The sequence below is a fragment of the Acinonyx jubatus genome, chromosome C2 (assembly GCF_027475565.1).
Source record: "Acinonyx jubatus isolate Ajub_Pintada_27869175 chromosome C2, VMU_Ajub_asm_v1.0, whole genome shotgun sequence".
Classification (NCBI taxonomy): Eukaryota; Metazoa; Chordata; class Mammalia; order Carnivora; family Felidae; genus Acinonyx; species Acinonyx jubatus.
Window position 1 is genome coordinate 112,427,103 of NC_069384.1, and position 14,597 is coordinate 112,441,699.

The window sequence follows — 14,597 nt, forward strand, 5'->3', positions numbered from 1 at the left end:
ATACTTGATAAGAAAGTATATTCTGCTGTTGTGTGAAATGCTTTATAAATTAATAAGGTATAATTTGTTGATAGTGTTTCCAGACCTTCTACATATTTTTTAATTTATTTTATTTTTTAATTGAAATATAATTTAATACCACAAAATTCACTCTCTTCATGTATATAATTCAGTGTCCATTAATATATTCACAAAGCTATACAAAATCACAACTATTTAATTCCAGAATATTTTAGTCACCCCAAAAGAGACCCCATGCTCCAAATAGTGTCACTTCCCATTTGCCATTTCCCAACCCCTGGCAACCACTAATCTACTTTCTGCCTCTATCATTTTGCCTATTCTGGACATTTATACAAGTGAAATCATACAATATGTGGCCTTTTGTGTCCAGTTTCTTTCACTTAGCATAATGTTTTCAGGTTTCATTCATGTTTAGTATTGGAACTTCATTTTTTGATAGCCCAATAATATTCCACTGTATGATATATAGTCAATCCTAATTATTCAGAGTCTACATTTTTAAATGTTTATTCATTTCTTTTGAGAGAAAGAGAACTGCAGAGGGGCAGAGAGAGAGGGAGAGGGAGAGAATCCCAAGCTGTTTCCACACTCAGTGTGGAGCCTGATGTGGGACTCAATCCCATAACCCTGGGATCATGACTAGAGCCAAAATCAAGAGTTGGAGGCTTAACCAACTGAGCCACACAGGCGCACCTCAGATTCTACATTTGCTAATTCGCCTACCCACAAAAATTTATTTGTAACCCCAAAACCATAATTCACAGCATTTTTGTGGTCATTTGTCACATGCAAAGAGTAGCAAAACATTGGAGTCACCCTATGCACATGTTTCCAGCTGCAGTCAAACAAGATGATGCTCAGGCTTCTTGATTCAGTTCTCTTAGTACCAACAAGTGTTCTTTTTTGAGTCTATTTAGTGCCATGTTTTGGGGGTTTTTTTGTGTGCTTTTTGTTGATGATTTTGCTTTTTTTTCTTCCAAGATTTATTTAAATTCAAGTTAGTTAGCATACAATGTAGAATTTAGTGATTCATCACTTACATATAACACCCAGTGCTCATCCCAAGTGCCCTCCTTAATGCCCATCACCCATCTAGCCCATCCCTACACCCACGTTCCCTCCAACAACCCTTAGTTTGTTCTCTACAGTTAAGAGTCTCTTACGGTTTGCCTCCCTGTTTTTATCTTATTTTTTCTTCCCATCCCCCCATGTTCCTCTGTTTTGTTTCTTAAATTCCCCATATGAATAAAATCATATGGTATTTGTCTTTCTTTGGCTGACTTATTTCGCTCAGCATAATAAACTCTGGTTCCATTCACGTTGTCGCAAATGGCAAGATTTCATTCTTTTTGGATGATTTTGCTGTTGAAAATGGTCCCCCAAGATAAATGCTGAAGTATTCCTAAGCACAAGAAGGCTATGTGCTTGATAGAGGATAGAGAAAATGCATTTGTTAGGTTAGCTCTGTTCAGACATGAGCTGTGGTGCTGCTGGTGGTGAGTTCAACGTTAACGAATCTGGTGTCTTTAAACAAATAAGGTGTCTCTAAGCAGAACCGAACATAAAAGAAGATTTGTGAACTGATCAGTTGGCAAAAATATTGTGACCAGAGACTCATGAGAACCTACCTCTGTATTCCCTCTAGATGTAACGGTTCAATGTTGGCTAATTTAACGTTCATGGTGACTTTATCAACAGTATTGCATTTTGTGGTAAAACCCAGTCATCAGCTGATGGATATCAGAGTTGTTCTACTTTTTGCCACCATCATGTAACTATAAATATTTATGTACAGGTTTTATGATATTCTTTCTGATTTTCTGTCTACTTGTTCTGTTATTTACCAATAGAGAAATGCTGAAGATTCCAGCTGTAATTGTGGATTTGTGTCTCTCATTTCAGTTCCATCAGTTTTATTTCATGCATTTTGAAGCCCTCTGCACATTTAGGATTATTGTAGCTTGGCTTAGTGTTATATAATGTCCCTCTTTACTCCTGATAATATTTCGTGTCTTAACTGGATGCCAGATACCATGAAGATTACGTGCCGCATTTTGTTATATTCCTTTGAATAGTGTTGGACTTTATTCTGGGGCACACATAAGGTACTAGGAACCATTTGGATCTTTTGAGCTTTTCTCTCCTGCTCTGTTGAGGTGAGTTCATAGCATTCTTTAGCATATGGCTAATTTAGCTCTACGACTAAGATAATACCATTCTGAGGATTATACTCAGTATTAGAAGGTCTTTCTACTCTGGCTTGCTGAAATATAAGCAATTGCAGCTCTAGTAATTGTTCTGCCACTAGTTTCCAGAAGCTCTGATACATGTGTAGATATATAATCGGCCAAACATTTGAGGGCATTCCTCAAATGCTCTCCAGAGCATTCTCTCCTTTCTCTCTCTCCCTCCTTCCCTCTTCTCCCCTCTCTCTCTCCCTCTCCTTTCTAGTATAACACTCAGAAAATTCTAGCTGCCTTGACTTGCCCCCAATTCTGATCTCTGTCTCCTCAATTCAGTGGGATTGTTGAACTGTATTGGATTCCTCCTTCCTATGTTGCAGCCTAGAAATACCCTGTAGACAATGAGCTGGGACTGCCACAGGGATCACCTCATCTCTTTCCCTTCTATTACAGATTGGAATCCTGCACTGCCTGTTGTACATCTGAGAACTGCTGTTTCATGTATTTTGTTTGGTTTTCTAGTGGTTTAAGGCAGGAGGATAAATCTGGTCCTGGTTCCTCCATATTGACCGAAAGCGAAATTCCTGAAAGCCTCGGGTGCTCTTCTTAAGACAAATCTAATCCTGTTGCTCCTCTTCTGAAAACATTTCAATGACTTCCTTGGCAATCACTTTTTAGAAGAGTTAATAAATGAAGGAGGAATGAGACCTGTGGGTGTCTCTAAAGATAGAGGAAGCTAAAACATGTTCTTTAGAGAGCCAGAAATAGTAACAGAGTCTGACAATTAAAGGTGCTACCTCATAAGTGGGGGGAGGTTGGGGAGTATCACAAAGGTAATGGAGTAAATGATGGTCCAGGATCCTAGTGTCTTGGACAGAGAATCCCTCTGCCAGAGGCCACAGGTATGACTAAAACAATATTCCACTCTGGACATTCCAGCTATACAGCTTCATGCTCCCCCCCCCCACCTGACCTATACATCCTTCATTCCATGGAATTTGTCCAAGAATATAGAGCATGTAAATCATTTTTACTATGTTGCCAGGTTCTGGAAGTAGGGTGGGGATTTCTGAAAGAATTAGAGAAATAAACTGAAAACATCTTCTTTTGCTTCCAAGATTGAAAACTGAGAAGACAGAAAGACAGGCAATACTTTATAGAGATGGACCTAATCAGTTGGTGAAAAGTTGCATGGGTGGATGAGGTCTCAACCTGTCTGCTATGGACTAAAGTGTGCTCCCTCCCTAGATTCATAGTTGAAGCCCTAATCACCACTGTGACTATATTTGGAGAAAGAGCTTTTAGGAGGTAATTAAATTAAATGAAGTCATAAGGGTGCAGTCCTAAACCAATAGGATTGGTGGCTTTATAAGATGCAATAAGATGAGGAAGAAGAGAGAGATGGACTAAGGAAAGGCTATGTGAACACATAGTTAGGTGGTGGCTGTTGGAAGGCCAAGAAGGGAGGTCTCCCAAGAACATGAGCATGCTGACATTCCAGTCTTGGACTTCCTACCTCCAGAACTATGAGAGAATCACTTTCTGTTGTTTAAGCCACCGAGTCTATGATATTTTGTTATGGAAGCCCAAGCTGACTAAGGCACTGTGGAGGAACCATGTAAGTTCAGCATGGGACCACTTGGGAGGGAACTTATCCTTTGCTTCTGGGTGATTCTTGGGCTGACAGAGCCACATAAGGCACAATCAGAGAAGGAGAAGGGCTCTCTGCTCTGATTGCTTTTTGCTAAAACTGTTTACTTGCCAGGGAAGGATCATTGTACTTCTAATGTTTTTGACTTTCACTCTGGGTTCCGGGGAGATCTGGGGCTGCCTTGGGTACCTAGAACGGTACTGGCTACGATAAGAAAGATACTGACATTTACTGAGGATTACTACATAATGTGATGTGCCAGACCATAGAGAGCTCATCTTATGTAATCTTAACAGCAACCTTCATTTTACGATTTTATTTTTAAGTAATCTCTACACCCAATGTGAGGCTCGAACTTACAGCCCTGAGATAAAGAGTCTCATGCTCTACCGACTGAGCCAGCCAGGTGCCCCAACAGCAATCCTCATTTTATAGCTGAGAAAACTGAGGCTCAGAAAGGTTACATGCATGCCCTCAAGTTGGATCTCTGTGCCATAAAATGAAAGAGATTCTCAGATTTTGTGCTGAGAGTGAATGCCAAGTTAGAAGGCTGACCCCAAACTAAGGGAACATACAGAATGTGACATGTACTTGTACGTGTCATAGTGAATTATGGACAGAAGAATCTTCTTTGGAGAACTTACATACTGTCACAGTATAAATTTCAAAAAGTTGTACAAATATCGCGTGAACAAATGTCAAATGTTTTATTTAAATCATTAATGATGAAACTACTAAGACAGTAAAGCTGGTGCAGAGAGCATTGGAATTGGGTACTTACAGGCAATAAAAAAAAAAGAGGTTGCTAGATTAGATACAAAACTGGTTATAAAACCATAATTTTTAAGGTTATCTTTTCTGCCAGACAGAAATCATTTACATCTCTACTAGACCAAAAAAAAAAAAATCTATAAGTTAACATGTAATTTCACAAAGTTTGGGACCATTAAACATTAGTGACAAAAGGAGTCAAACGAAGACACATTTTTCTAGACAATTAAATACTCATTGGTAGGTTTGTGAAGCAATGCCCCCGTATGCCATCAAAAGGCTGTGTGGGTCTTATTTCTACCATAGACTTATTGGTCCTGTTTCCACGTTTGGGTTGATTATTTTTCTTGGTCTTATTTCTAAGTTTGGGTTGATTGTTTTTTAAAAAAAAAAAAACACATTAGGAAATCTATTATAAGAGTCAAGCAGTGACAAGGAATGGGTACAGGCTTTATGAGGCTGGTAGCTTATGTAATATTGGGGTCTCTCTTTTTAAAAAGAATGCAAAAATATTTTACTTTTTCCAATCTTAAAAATAAATGTGAATATGAGAACACGTGGTTTACATTTCTCCAGGGCCTAGGGAGGGGCTATGCACAAAAAGTTCCTTGAGGTTTAAGCTACATTAATTTCATAGTAAATTGCCTCTGTCTTTGACCATAGCATTATTTTGTGTAAGAATAATAAAGCAGTTGGTATAACAGGTATGTATCGCCAACCCAAATACCTATGATTTCTTTGTGTTACCTAATACTGTGTATCATGTTAAGATCATTTGGTTCACTATTCCAAGTTATTAACACGGGAAAATCAGTTGAGTAAGTTCTCTACAGCCTTGCAAATTGTCTTTAAAATTTTATATGACCGGGAGCACCTGGGTGGCTCAGTTGGTGGAGCCTCTGACTCATGATTTCAGCTCAGGTCATGATTTCACAGTTCATGAGTTCGAGCCCCACATCAGTTTCTGTGCTGATGGTAGATCCTGCTTGGTAGTCTCTTCTTCCCCACCCCCCTCACCCTGCACCTCCCCTCCTCTCAAAATAAATAAATAACTTAAAAAAAATTTTTTTATACCAGGAAACACACCCAGGCATTGAATTTTCACTGGCCAAGAAGACACAGAGGGCTAGTATTAAAAAAAGAAGAAGAAGAAAAGAAAAGAATCATTTGTGTTTAGTCCACGTGTGACAGAAAACTTTCTAAATGAATGTGTGCTCTCGTCAGACTCTCTTCTATCTGCATTCACTACAGAGGCTTCTGCCTTTATCAGCTCAATTCCTTCTAAACTCTAAGATCCGCCTTTACCAGAATAGTACTTCTACCTTTTGATGGAGACTTGAGGTTGGGGAGTGAGGGGCAGGAAGAGAGAAGGGAGGTTCAAGGAGAGAATGATAGGCAAGTATGTATACATGTACTGAGCACTTACTATGTGCCAGGCATCATCCTAAGGGTTCTGCATGTATTACCCTACCTGAGGGGGCACTACTATTTATATATATTATTACTACTTACATTATAAAAGAGGAAACAAAATGATTAAATAACTTTCTCTCAGGTATAGCCAAAACCTACATGTATATATCCCAAAGCAAAGTCATGTTCAAAGAAACACAAAAGATTTTGTATTTTTTTCTTTGTAGGGGAGAACCTTGAGTCAAAACCCAGAGTTTGTATCTCCCTTATTAAAATCCATTGGCCTCTCCTAGTGTCTAATTCCCTATGTATTTGGTTGCAAATGACAAAAATCCAACTCAAACTTTCTCAAGCCAAAAGGGTAACTAGAAGTGTCTGCCTTCAGGTATGGTTGGATCTAGCACCTTTAGTGATGCCATCAGAACTGTTTCTCTCTCTACCTCTTGGCTCTATTTTCTTCTCTGTGATGGATTTCTTTCACCTGCACTTTCTCCCAGACTGCTGTGGGAAATTGCCTCCGGCAGCTCCAGCCTCACACAATGCCTAGAACTAGAAACCTCAGAGTAAAATAGAACCTTCTCTTTTCTCTCTCTCCCCACCCCCTCCTTTCCTCCCTCTCTCTCTTGATGTCTACACATCACATCACAGAGAAGACCAGTGCCCTGAAGGATTGACACCTCTGACTGGTCACATAAGGGAGGTGGGGAAGGTCTGAGGAGAGTTTAATCCTTCCAGGACCACACGGAGTAGGAGAAGCATAGTGCCCCAAAGGAAAGGAACATACCATTATAAGACAAAGGGGAAACAGCAATCAGGTAAAATCAACAGACTTCCAATATATCCTGAAAAGCTCTGCTCTCCCTCCCTCTGCTGACCCAGAACTCCTGTCATTCATGCTATTCAGAAATAATCATCCCACACCCCAACAGCCCTACACCCATCTACCCAGAGCTCTCAATAGATTATATTTCTGCTTTGCTACTCCCCGCTTCCATGGCCTCCTTTTAATTTAGAAGTACATGTCAATCATTTACATTTTAATGTGATTTTTTTTTTTGCTAATGCACTGTGTCCTGATAACATCTGGTTGTAAAGCCTAAGCACGCAATTAAAGCCTTTATTTCCAGCTTAAATTAATTTTTGTATAGGCAACCGGGGAGGAAGGCTCTCCTCTGCGACACGTGAAAAGTCCAGCTGATGTCCATTTTCCCCTGTGCAAGTCATTAGCACACAGAGCCACCAATGTCAAGTCCTTCCACTGACCACACACCACATCATCAAGGTAGGAAAACAGAATCTGACTGCAGCCTGTACCCCGAGAATTCCTTCCACAAACAGTCATAGGATTTCTTTTAGTCCTGGGACACATTGGCAGCCACTTCTCAAGGGGATTTACTAGGACTCAGAATGATCTTGCTTCTCTTGTTACCCAAACCAAAGAGTTGGCCCGATCACATTTCATGTGACGTCACCATACCTGAGCAGCCCTCTTAAATATTCTTGCACAATTCTCTTTATATTTGCTCTCTCAGTTGGAGCAAAAACACTTTATAACCCCTCAACTTAGTGATTTTTGACCACTTAATGCTTCTTCTTCTTCTTTTTTTTTTATCTGCAAAGTAAATCTTTTGCAAGGCCTGCTACAGCAACAAAGGAAGGGAGAATTATACTGGCAGGGTGATGGCGCAGCATCCCAGATGCTACAAACAGCGGGAGTAAATGGAACACGACATTTCTTCCCCAGCACTGGGCAGAGGAGGCTATTAGTAAATTGACTAAGAGCTCACACACACACGCCTGGAGCAGCAGCAGTGAGATCTCCACTGCTGGGCCAACCTTTGGTTTTTAAATACATTCTGCCCACAGGTGGCCCAATGTTTTCTCCAAATTGTTTCTTGTCAACAAATGAACTCACCCCTCACCCCCTACTTTTCACCCCAAAGCATTGCAAATTCTACCTCTACCCTGTGAGCAAAACAAAAGTGGATTTCCAGTGGAAGAAAATGCATTATATATTCTTTTATTTCTTCCACATTCTCCTGGTTGGATTGGCATTGATTCATGTAGCAAACTTATTCCCTAAGGAAAAGGCTTTACTAATATAGAAATGCTAAACAATACACACATCACCAGAGTTTATTTTCTTCATTCTGTTGGGGGGACTGGCCCCTATGGGCCCGTAATCAATAGGAACTTGCTATTTCCTTGCTGTAAAACACTTGGCTGTAAAAGATTGCCTTCCCTTCCTGTCTTCCCTAGGGCAATGTTTCTCTGCCAACCAATTCCATTGTGGCTGAGGTCCCAAAGACAGCTTAGGTTGTGTTTCCAGGAAAATTCAGGCATGTCCAGGTACCTCTGAAACACTGTGGACAGATAACAGAAGCCCACTTCCAGATCTGTTTTTCCCGAAGGTCCAAGAAGCTTACTGAAGGAAACTCTTAAAGAAGGAGAATAGAACTGGCGTGTGTGAAAGTGAGTGCAGGAGTGATTAGGAGTGAAGAGCTCACCTTGCCCTCTGGACTGGGCTTCCTGCTTCCCTCCCTCTTAGTTTTCCCCTGTACCCCTTCTCCTTCAGGTCTCTGGCTAGAGCTGGGGATGTTGAAACACAAAAACAAAGGAGAGGTGTTTCACTAAAACCTCTGGAGGAATTTGAGAGACGAAAGGCATATTCCCTTGTGGCCCATGTTTCAGGGTATAACACAAATAGACAAAAATGTATTTTCCCCATTTCATGGAGGGCAATCTGGAAGCCCAATATTGTCAACCAGAGCAGCAAAGGGCCAGAGCCACCTGGCACAGCCCAGTCTATCTAAATGAAGAAAGCTAGAAGGATGTCACAGGGAACAAGCTCACAACATGGAGGCAGGTTACGATCATGCCTCACTGAGGCTGCCATGATCCTGCACTATTTGGTAATAATTTCAGGAGGGAAAGGGGATGGGAAGGATGTGTAGCTAGAGTTGCTGTAATTCTGTGATTAGTGGCTGAGTCAGTAAAAAACTAACTTTATTAGTATTTCTGTGACTATTTTCCCCCAGGTTTCTTGTAGGGAATTATGAGATTCACAGTTATGGTAAAAATGCATTTGCTCAACTGTCTGTGCTCTCCCCCCTCAACATAATTTTGATTCTAAGTTACTCCGTTTTCTAGTTCCTAAATAAGCTGACATTTACAATCAATCTGGTTTTTCTTTAGTCCTGTAATGTACACCATTTCCAAGAGGTCCCTGGAGGTGTGGAAAGTCGAGGCAGGTCTAGAGATTACAATATTGGTTTCAAATAACAAGTACACTTCCAGCAGGAAAAAGAGAGCAGGCCAAATCTTCAGTCAGACTTCTACTGGGTGTCCCTTTTTTAAGACTGCAATTTGGACGCCTGCAATTATTTGCATTTTTGTTACTAATTGCTCCTGCCATTGGTGCAACCAACCACTTTTGGGTGCAATTACCCCCTTGTGGGAGCAATTACATAGGAAAACAGTTCTGCACGTGCAGCTAATTGTGACAAAACAAAAGGAGGCTGGGGAGGACAATTTGGCTCATCAAGTTGTAACTCCAACCTCAAACACGTGCCAGCAACAAAAAGGCGGAACAGAAGGACAGGGTAGTAACACCTACTCGGGGCTGTAGGCTGGAGCAGTCCTTCCTCTGTTTACCATATTTGTAGAAGATTAGATTGTGGACTTATTTAATTAGAAAAGAACAACTCATTTTGGCTACTCATTGGCCTAATGCTGAAGTGGGTTCTAGATACCAAATCAAGCTGGAGTCCTGTAATCACCCAGACTCTCAGAGAATGCCAGATTCTAACGAAATTCATTTTTTTTTAAACAAAGAACACTGACACATCCATCCCATTGACGCACAGGTCTCCCTCCCCTGTCTCTCCTAAACATGCCAACATAACGGTTTCAGCCTTAGGATGAGGAATGATGGTTTAGTGAGCTGACACATGAGGTCTGATGTCTGATTGCCACAGGCAGCGGCCCAAGTTGGCACAAATATTAAGGATTTTACACAAACAAGATCTTAGGGTTTCCAGGCAGCCCACGCAATGGGCAATCATCATATTGTATCTCATTGCCTGACTCAAATCGCGGAGTGATTAATTTCATAAGAAATGAAAAAAGGCTGCGCATCGAGCTCCACCCTCAACCTGCCTCTACTTCAGTCAAATTCACGCACATGCGCACATGCGCGCACACCCTACCGCCCCCTTAGCTATTTTCTCAGGGGAAGCAGTTAAGCGCAGAGGGTCTGGAGTCTGACTGCCTCATTTCATCCTCTGCAAAATGAAGCCCACAGTAGCCCTGCCTCACAGCATGGTGACATTGACTAAAAGAGCCAATAAATGGAAACAGCGCCCAACATGCCATACGTGCTATTTGTATCATCACTGACGATATTTCACTGCAAATATTTATTTCTAAATCTGTCTCCTCTCTGAATTGGTAAGAAAACTTACCCCAAACTTCAGATGACCCTAGAGGCTTTCGAGTCATCCTCCAGCATCATTTCACACGCAGGCCTAAGGGGATATTAACTTCATTTGACTTGCTACTTTCTATCGATTAGAGGCCAGATTCTGGAAAAGTTAGATGTTAATTTGTAGAGGATTGATACAGTGCAAATGATTTTTAGCCAGTAAAGAGGCAAACCGTTTCTCTTAAATCAAAACATAAACACAAAGGTTAAGGTTTTTAGGTTCCTGTAGGACATGAACGAGTTTTATTCTGAACTTTGCGATTTCTTTCATTGACTAAATTTATCCGTTTTTCCCATCTTCTTTTAAACCAGTTTTGACATTTTGCTGATCTCCTTACTAACGAATTAAATAAACCTTTGAGGGGCACCTGCGTGGCTCAGTTGTTAAGCGCCTGACTTCGGCTCAGGTCATGATCTCACGGTTTGTGGGTTCGAGGCCCGCGTTGGGCTCTGTGCTGACAGCTCAGAGCCTGGAGCCTGCTTCGGATTCTGCATCTCCCCCTCTCTCTGCCCCTCCCTTGCTCTCAATCTGTCTCTCTTTCTCAAAAATAAAGATTTTAAATTTTTTTTAATAAATAAACCTTTGACACAGACTCACTGTATATTTTTCTGAGATCATGTTTTTACCTTTTAAAAAAGAATTTTTAATTTTTTTTTTTTTTTTTTTTTTTTTTTTTTTTTTTTTTTTTTTTTTGCCAGAATCCAGGAACTCTTTGCAGCCAGGACTCTATCTCAGTGACCTCCATGCCCCAGTTCTATGTTTCTCCCTCTAATGTGCATCTGAATCAGCTGAGGATTCAGTGGGTCTGGGGAAGAGCCTGAAATGTGGAATTTCTAGCAGATGCTGCTGGCCTCAGGCCTGAGCACAATGCCTGGACTTGGAAAATGCAGATGCTTGGAAAACGTTTGTGTGTAAGCATCCACCTGTGGGGGCGATGCCATGCCTTACTCCTCGGGCCACCTGCCTCAACAGCTGTCCTTTAGTTTCACAACTTAAACACGGTAACACAGAGGATCTGACGTGCATGGGGACACAATTAGTAAAGCTTGCTTATCACAAGGACCCGGTTAGAAGAGAGGGTAATGACAGTGTGAGGAGAGATGGCAGAGGGTTCACCATTAACAGGAGAACACAATCGGTTAGGATGTTAAGACTAAGCCACCTGTGATGGTAAGGGACCTTCCTGCCCCTGAAGATGCCCCACCGCAGGACTCTCAGTGAGGGAGCGACATCAGCAGCATCACCCCCACCTCATTCCCCAAAGCCAGGTGGATCCCCTCTTAAGCTTCAGAGAAGTGAACCATGGCTGGCCTCACAAACACCGTGGGGCCTCTGCACCAAGGCAGTGGACTTAGTGTCCCACTCCTGTTGTCTTGGGGCACCCCACCTTCACATGTCTCCATGTATATACAATTAACATCAGTAACCTCTCCACTATTAGAAAAAATGATAATAATCAGGAGCTTGCGTATGAATCTAGGAGGCATTATGAGTGTCTACCACAGCGATTGTCTACTCTGGCAGCCCATTAGAACTGGAAGCTTGAGGGGCACCTGGGTGGCTCAGTCCATTAAGCGTCCGACTTTGGCTCAGGTCATGATCTCACGGCTGGTGGATTCGAGCCCCCGCTGGGCTCTGTGCTAACAGCTCCGAGCCTGGAGCCTGCTTCAGATTCTGTGTCTCTCCCTCTCTGTCCCTCCCATGCTCGCTCTCTCTCTCTCTCCCTCTCTCTCAAAAATAAACACTAAAAAGAAATTAAAAGAACTGGGAGCTTGAGTGAAAACGTATGCCCAGTGTCACCTCCAGAGAGTGTGCCGTAATCAGTCCGGGAGGGGACCTGAGTATCGCACGAGGTCTTTAGGGAAAATGGCCACATCAGCTGCACCGTCCGAAGAAACTGGGACGTTGTTGCTTATCAATTCCTTCCCTCAGGCCAGCAACACATTAGGTTGAAGTGTCTCTAGCCATTTTAGGAGAATTGCAAATTTTCAAAGAAAGTAGCTTTAATTCTTTGTAGTTTATAATGTGACTGTGTTAAAGCTGCTTTTGAGGGAAAAGTACTAGATTCTAGAAAAGCTCCAGCGTGGGCAACACGTGAGGCCTGGCCGTGAGGGGCGCCTTCCCCAGGCACCTGAAAATATGGGGAATAATGTTTCAACTGAGGCTGAAACTAATAAAATCCACATATAATGGATATGATTAAGCAGCCATGAAATTGTAAGCATGTGACTATGAAGTTTTCTTTGGTATCGTTGGTAAAATACTTATTGAAAAAATAAAATATTTCCAAAATAAAAGAAGTTACTTTGAAAAGAGTGATATGAGGTAAGAACACAAAGTCTCTCATTTCTATGCCCTCTCTCACTCCCCATCCCTGCTTCTTGTCCTTCACCAGGAGCCACACTGCTGGCCTGGAAAGGAATGAAGGAGTATTCAACCTGAAAGTTGGTCCGAGTTAGTACCTCTGTTAATGAGGAAGATGCTTTTGGATAACACCTATTCTTATTCCGAGAAATAGAACTAATGCTATGGAAAGTGTCATTAAGTACCAACAAAAATAATGTCAAACATACGTACCTATTTGGAAAGGCTGGAGAAAAAAAGGAGGAGAAGAACAGAAGAATAGCTAAAATACAGAAGACAAATGTAAACAAGCAGGGACAAATAGTGGCTTGGTACTGTGTGCCAGGTACTGTAGATGTATTATTTTAAACAATTCTCAAATGAGCCCAACGAGGTGGGGGTCATTACTGACATCTCTTGAACAAGGTCTCTTTTGTGTAGCGGCAGCTGAATCAAGATCTTTCCCCACTCAGGCAATTTAGATCATTTCCAGTTTTGGTGTCAGGAAGAGGAGGGCACACTGGGTGCCCGCATGCTGGCTGTTCCTGGGGAAGGAGAGGACCAGGGGTACATCATGGAAGTGGAGCCCCAAGAAGCAAGGAAGCTGGGCCCTGAGTGAGCACAGGAAAAACCGACGAAAGGCCAGGGACACCCACACTGTGTGAAGAAGCAAGAAACAAACATTTACTCATTCATTCACTTATTCATTCATTCATCCATTCATTCAGAAACCACTTACAGAGATTTGCTATGTGCCAGGCACTATTCTAAAGGCTTTGTAAATATTAGCTCGTTTAATACGACATGGCCCTCATTCTACAGATGAGGAAACTGTCACCCAAACAAGTGTGAAGCTACTGATTAGGAGTTTTATTTATGGCGGCAGTGAGGTAACCCTCACGAACGTAGAGTCACTATGTAGATATTTTCTATTCAGACTTAAAGGACTAACTTTGTCAAGAAGTTGACAAAGCCCGGAATAGTGACTTAAAAACATTAGAAGTGAGGTCCAAAAGACATCTCCCATTCTGCTGTGTCTCAGCTCAGAACATTTACGACAAGGATGAGTTCATTCGGATGGTGTGGAGGAGTGTAATACGTGGACTGCTTGCTAATGATCTTTTTGAAGGTATCTATGTAGCTTTATTTATGAAATCTCTTGTGAAAGTCACCGTCTTTTCAGCAAAATGAATAAGTTGATCACTGGGATTCTGGTGCCTGCGTCTTCTCATCTGTCGGATGAAAGACAGGGACTGATGAGCTTGGAAGAGTACCTTCCAGAATCAACATTAAGTGTCAACATTCAACTTCCCGCGTGGAGGCCGTCTCAACACAGGAACTTTAATTTAAACTGAGAGCAATCGCTTTTCATAAACAGCTCACAGACTCATGGCCGAATCCGAGCCTCTGATCCCGGCCTCAGCTCAGAGCCTGGAGAAGACATGAAGGGTCTGTGTAAGAACGGGAGCATAGGTACTGATTCCCCCTAAGGTAAAAAGATTGTAAACTACACTTTAAGTTGGCTGTTGTTTAAAGATCACACGTGCTGTATGGTTTTACAATAAATAAAGAGAAATAACACAGTGAATAAATAAGTGAGCCATTTTCCTTGGCTGCAAGGCTGCAGCACCGCTGTCTCCTATTTCTAAGAGAAAACATATCAGATCAACCGAGACCGTTTGACTTCCTCTCCCTTCCATCATTTCCTGCTGCCTTTTGTTCTCTGCC

At 41.8% G+C, this 14,597-nt stretch overlaps 1 long non-coding RNA gene across 2 annotated transcripts in view; it reads left to right on the forward strand.

The window, feature by feature from the left end:
• Window positions 1-14,534, forward strand: part of LOC106975183 (uncharacterized) — a 28,305-nt gene extending 13,771 nt beyond the window's left edge. The window contains exons 4-5 of one of the 2 annotated variants that reach the window (XR_008297937.1): window positions 7,191-7,324; window positions 11,225-14,534. This is a non-coding gene — a long non-coding RNA (uncharacterized LOC106975183). Of the gene's footprint in view, window positions 1-7,190; window positions 7,325-7,662; window positions 7,924-11,224 lie in introns of those variants that run through there. The other variant, XR_008297936.1, reaches the window with a different exon arrangement.
• Window positions 14,535-14,597: the final 63 nt, after the last annotated feature.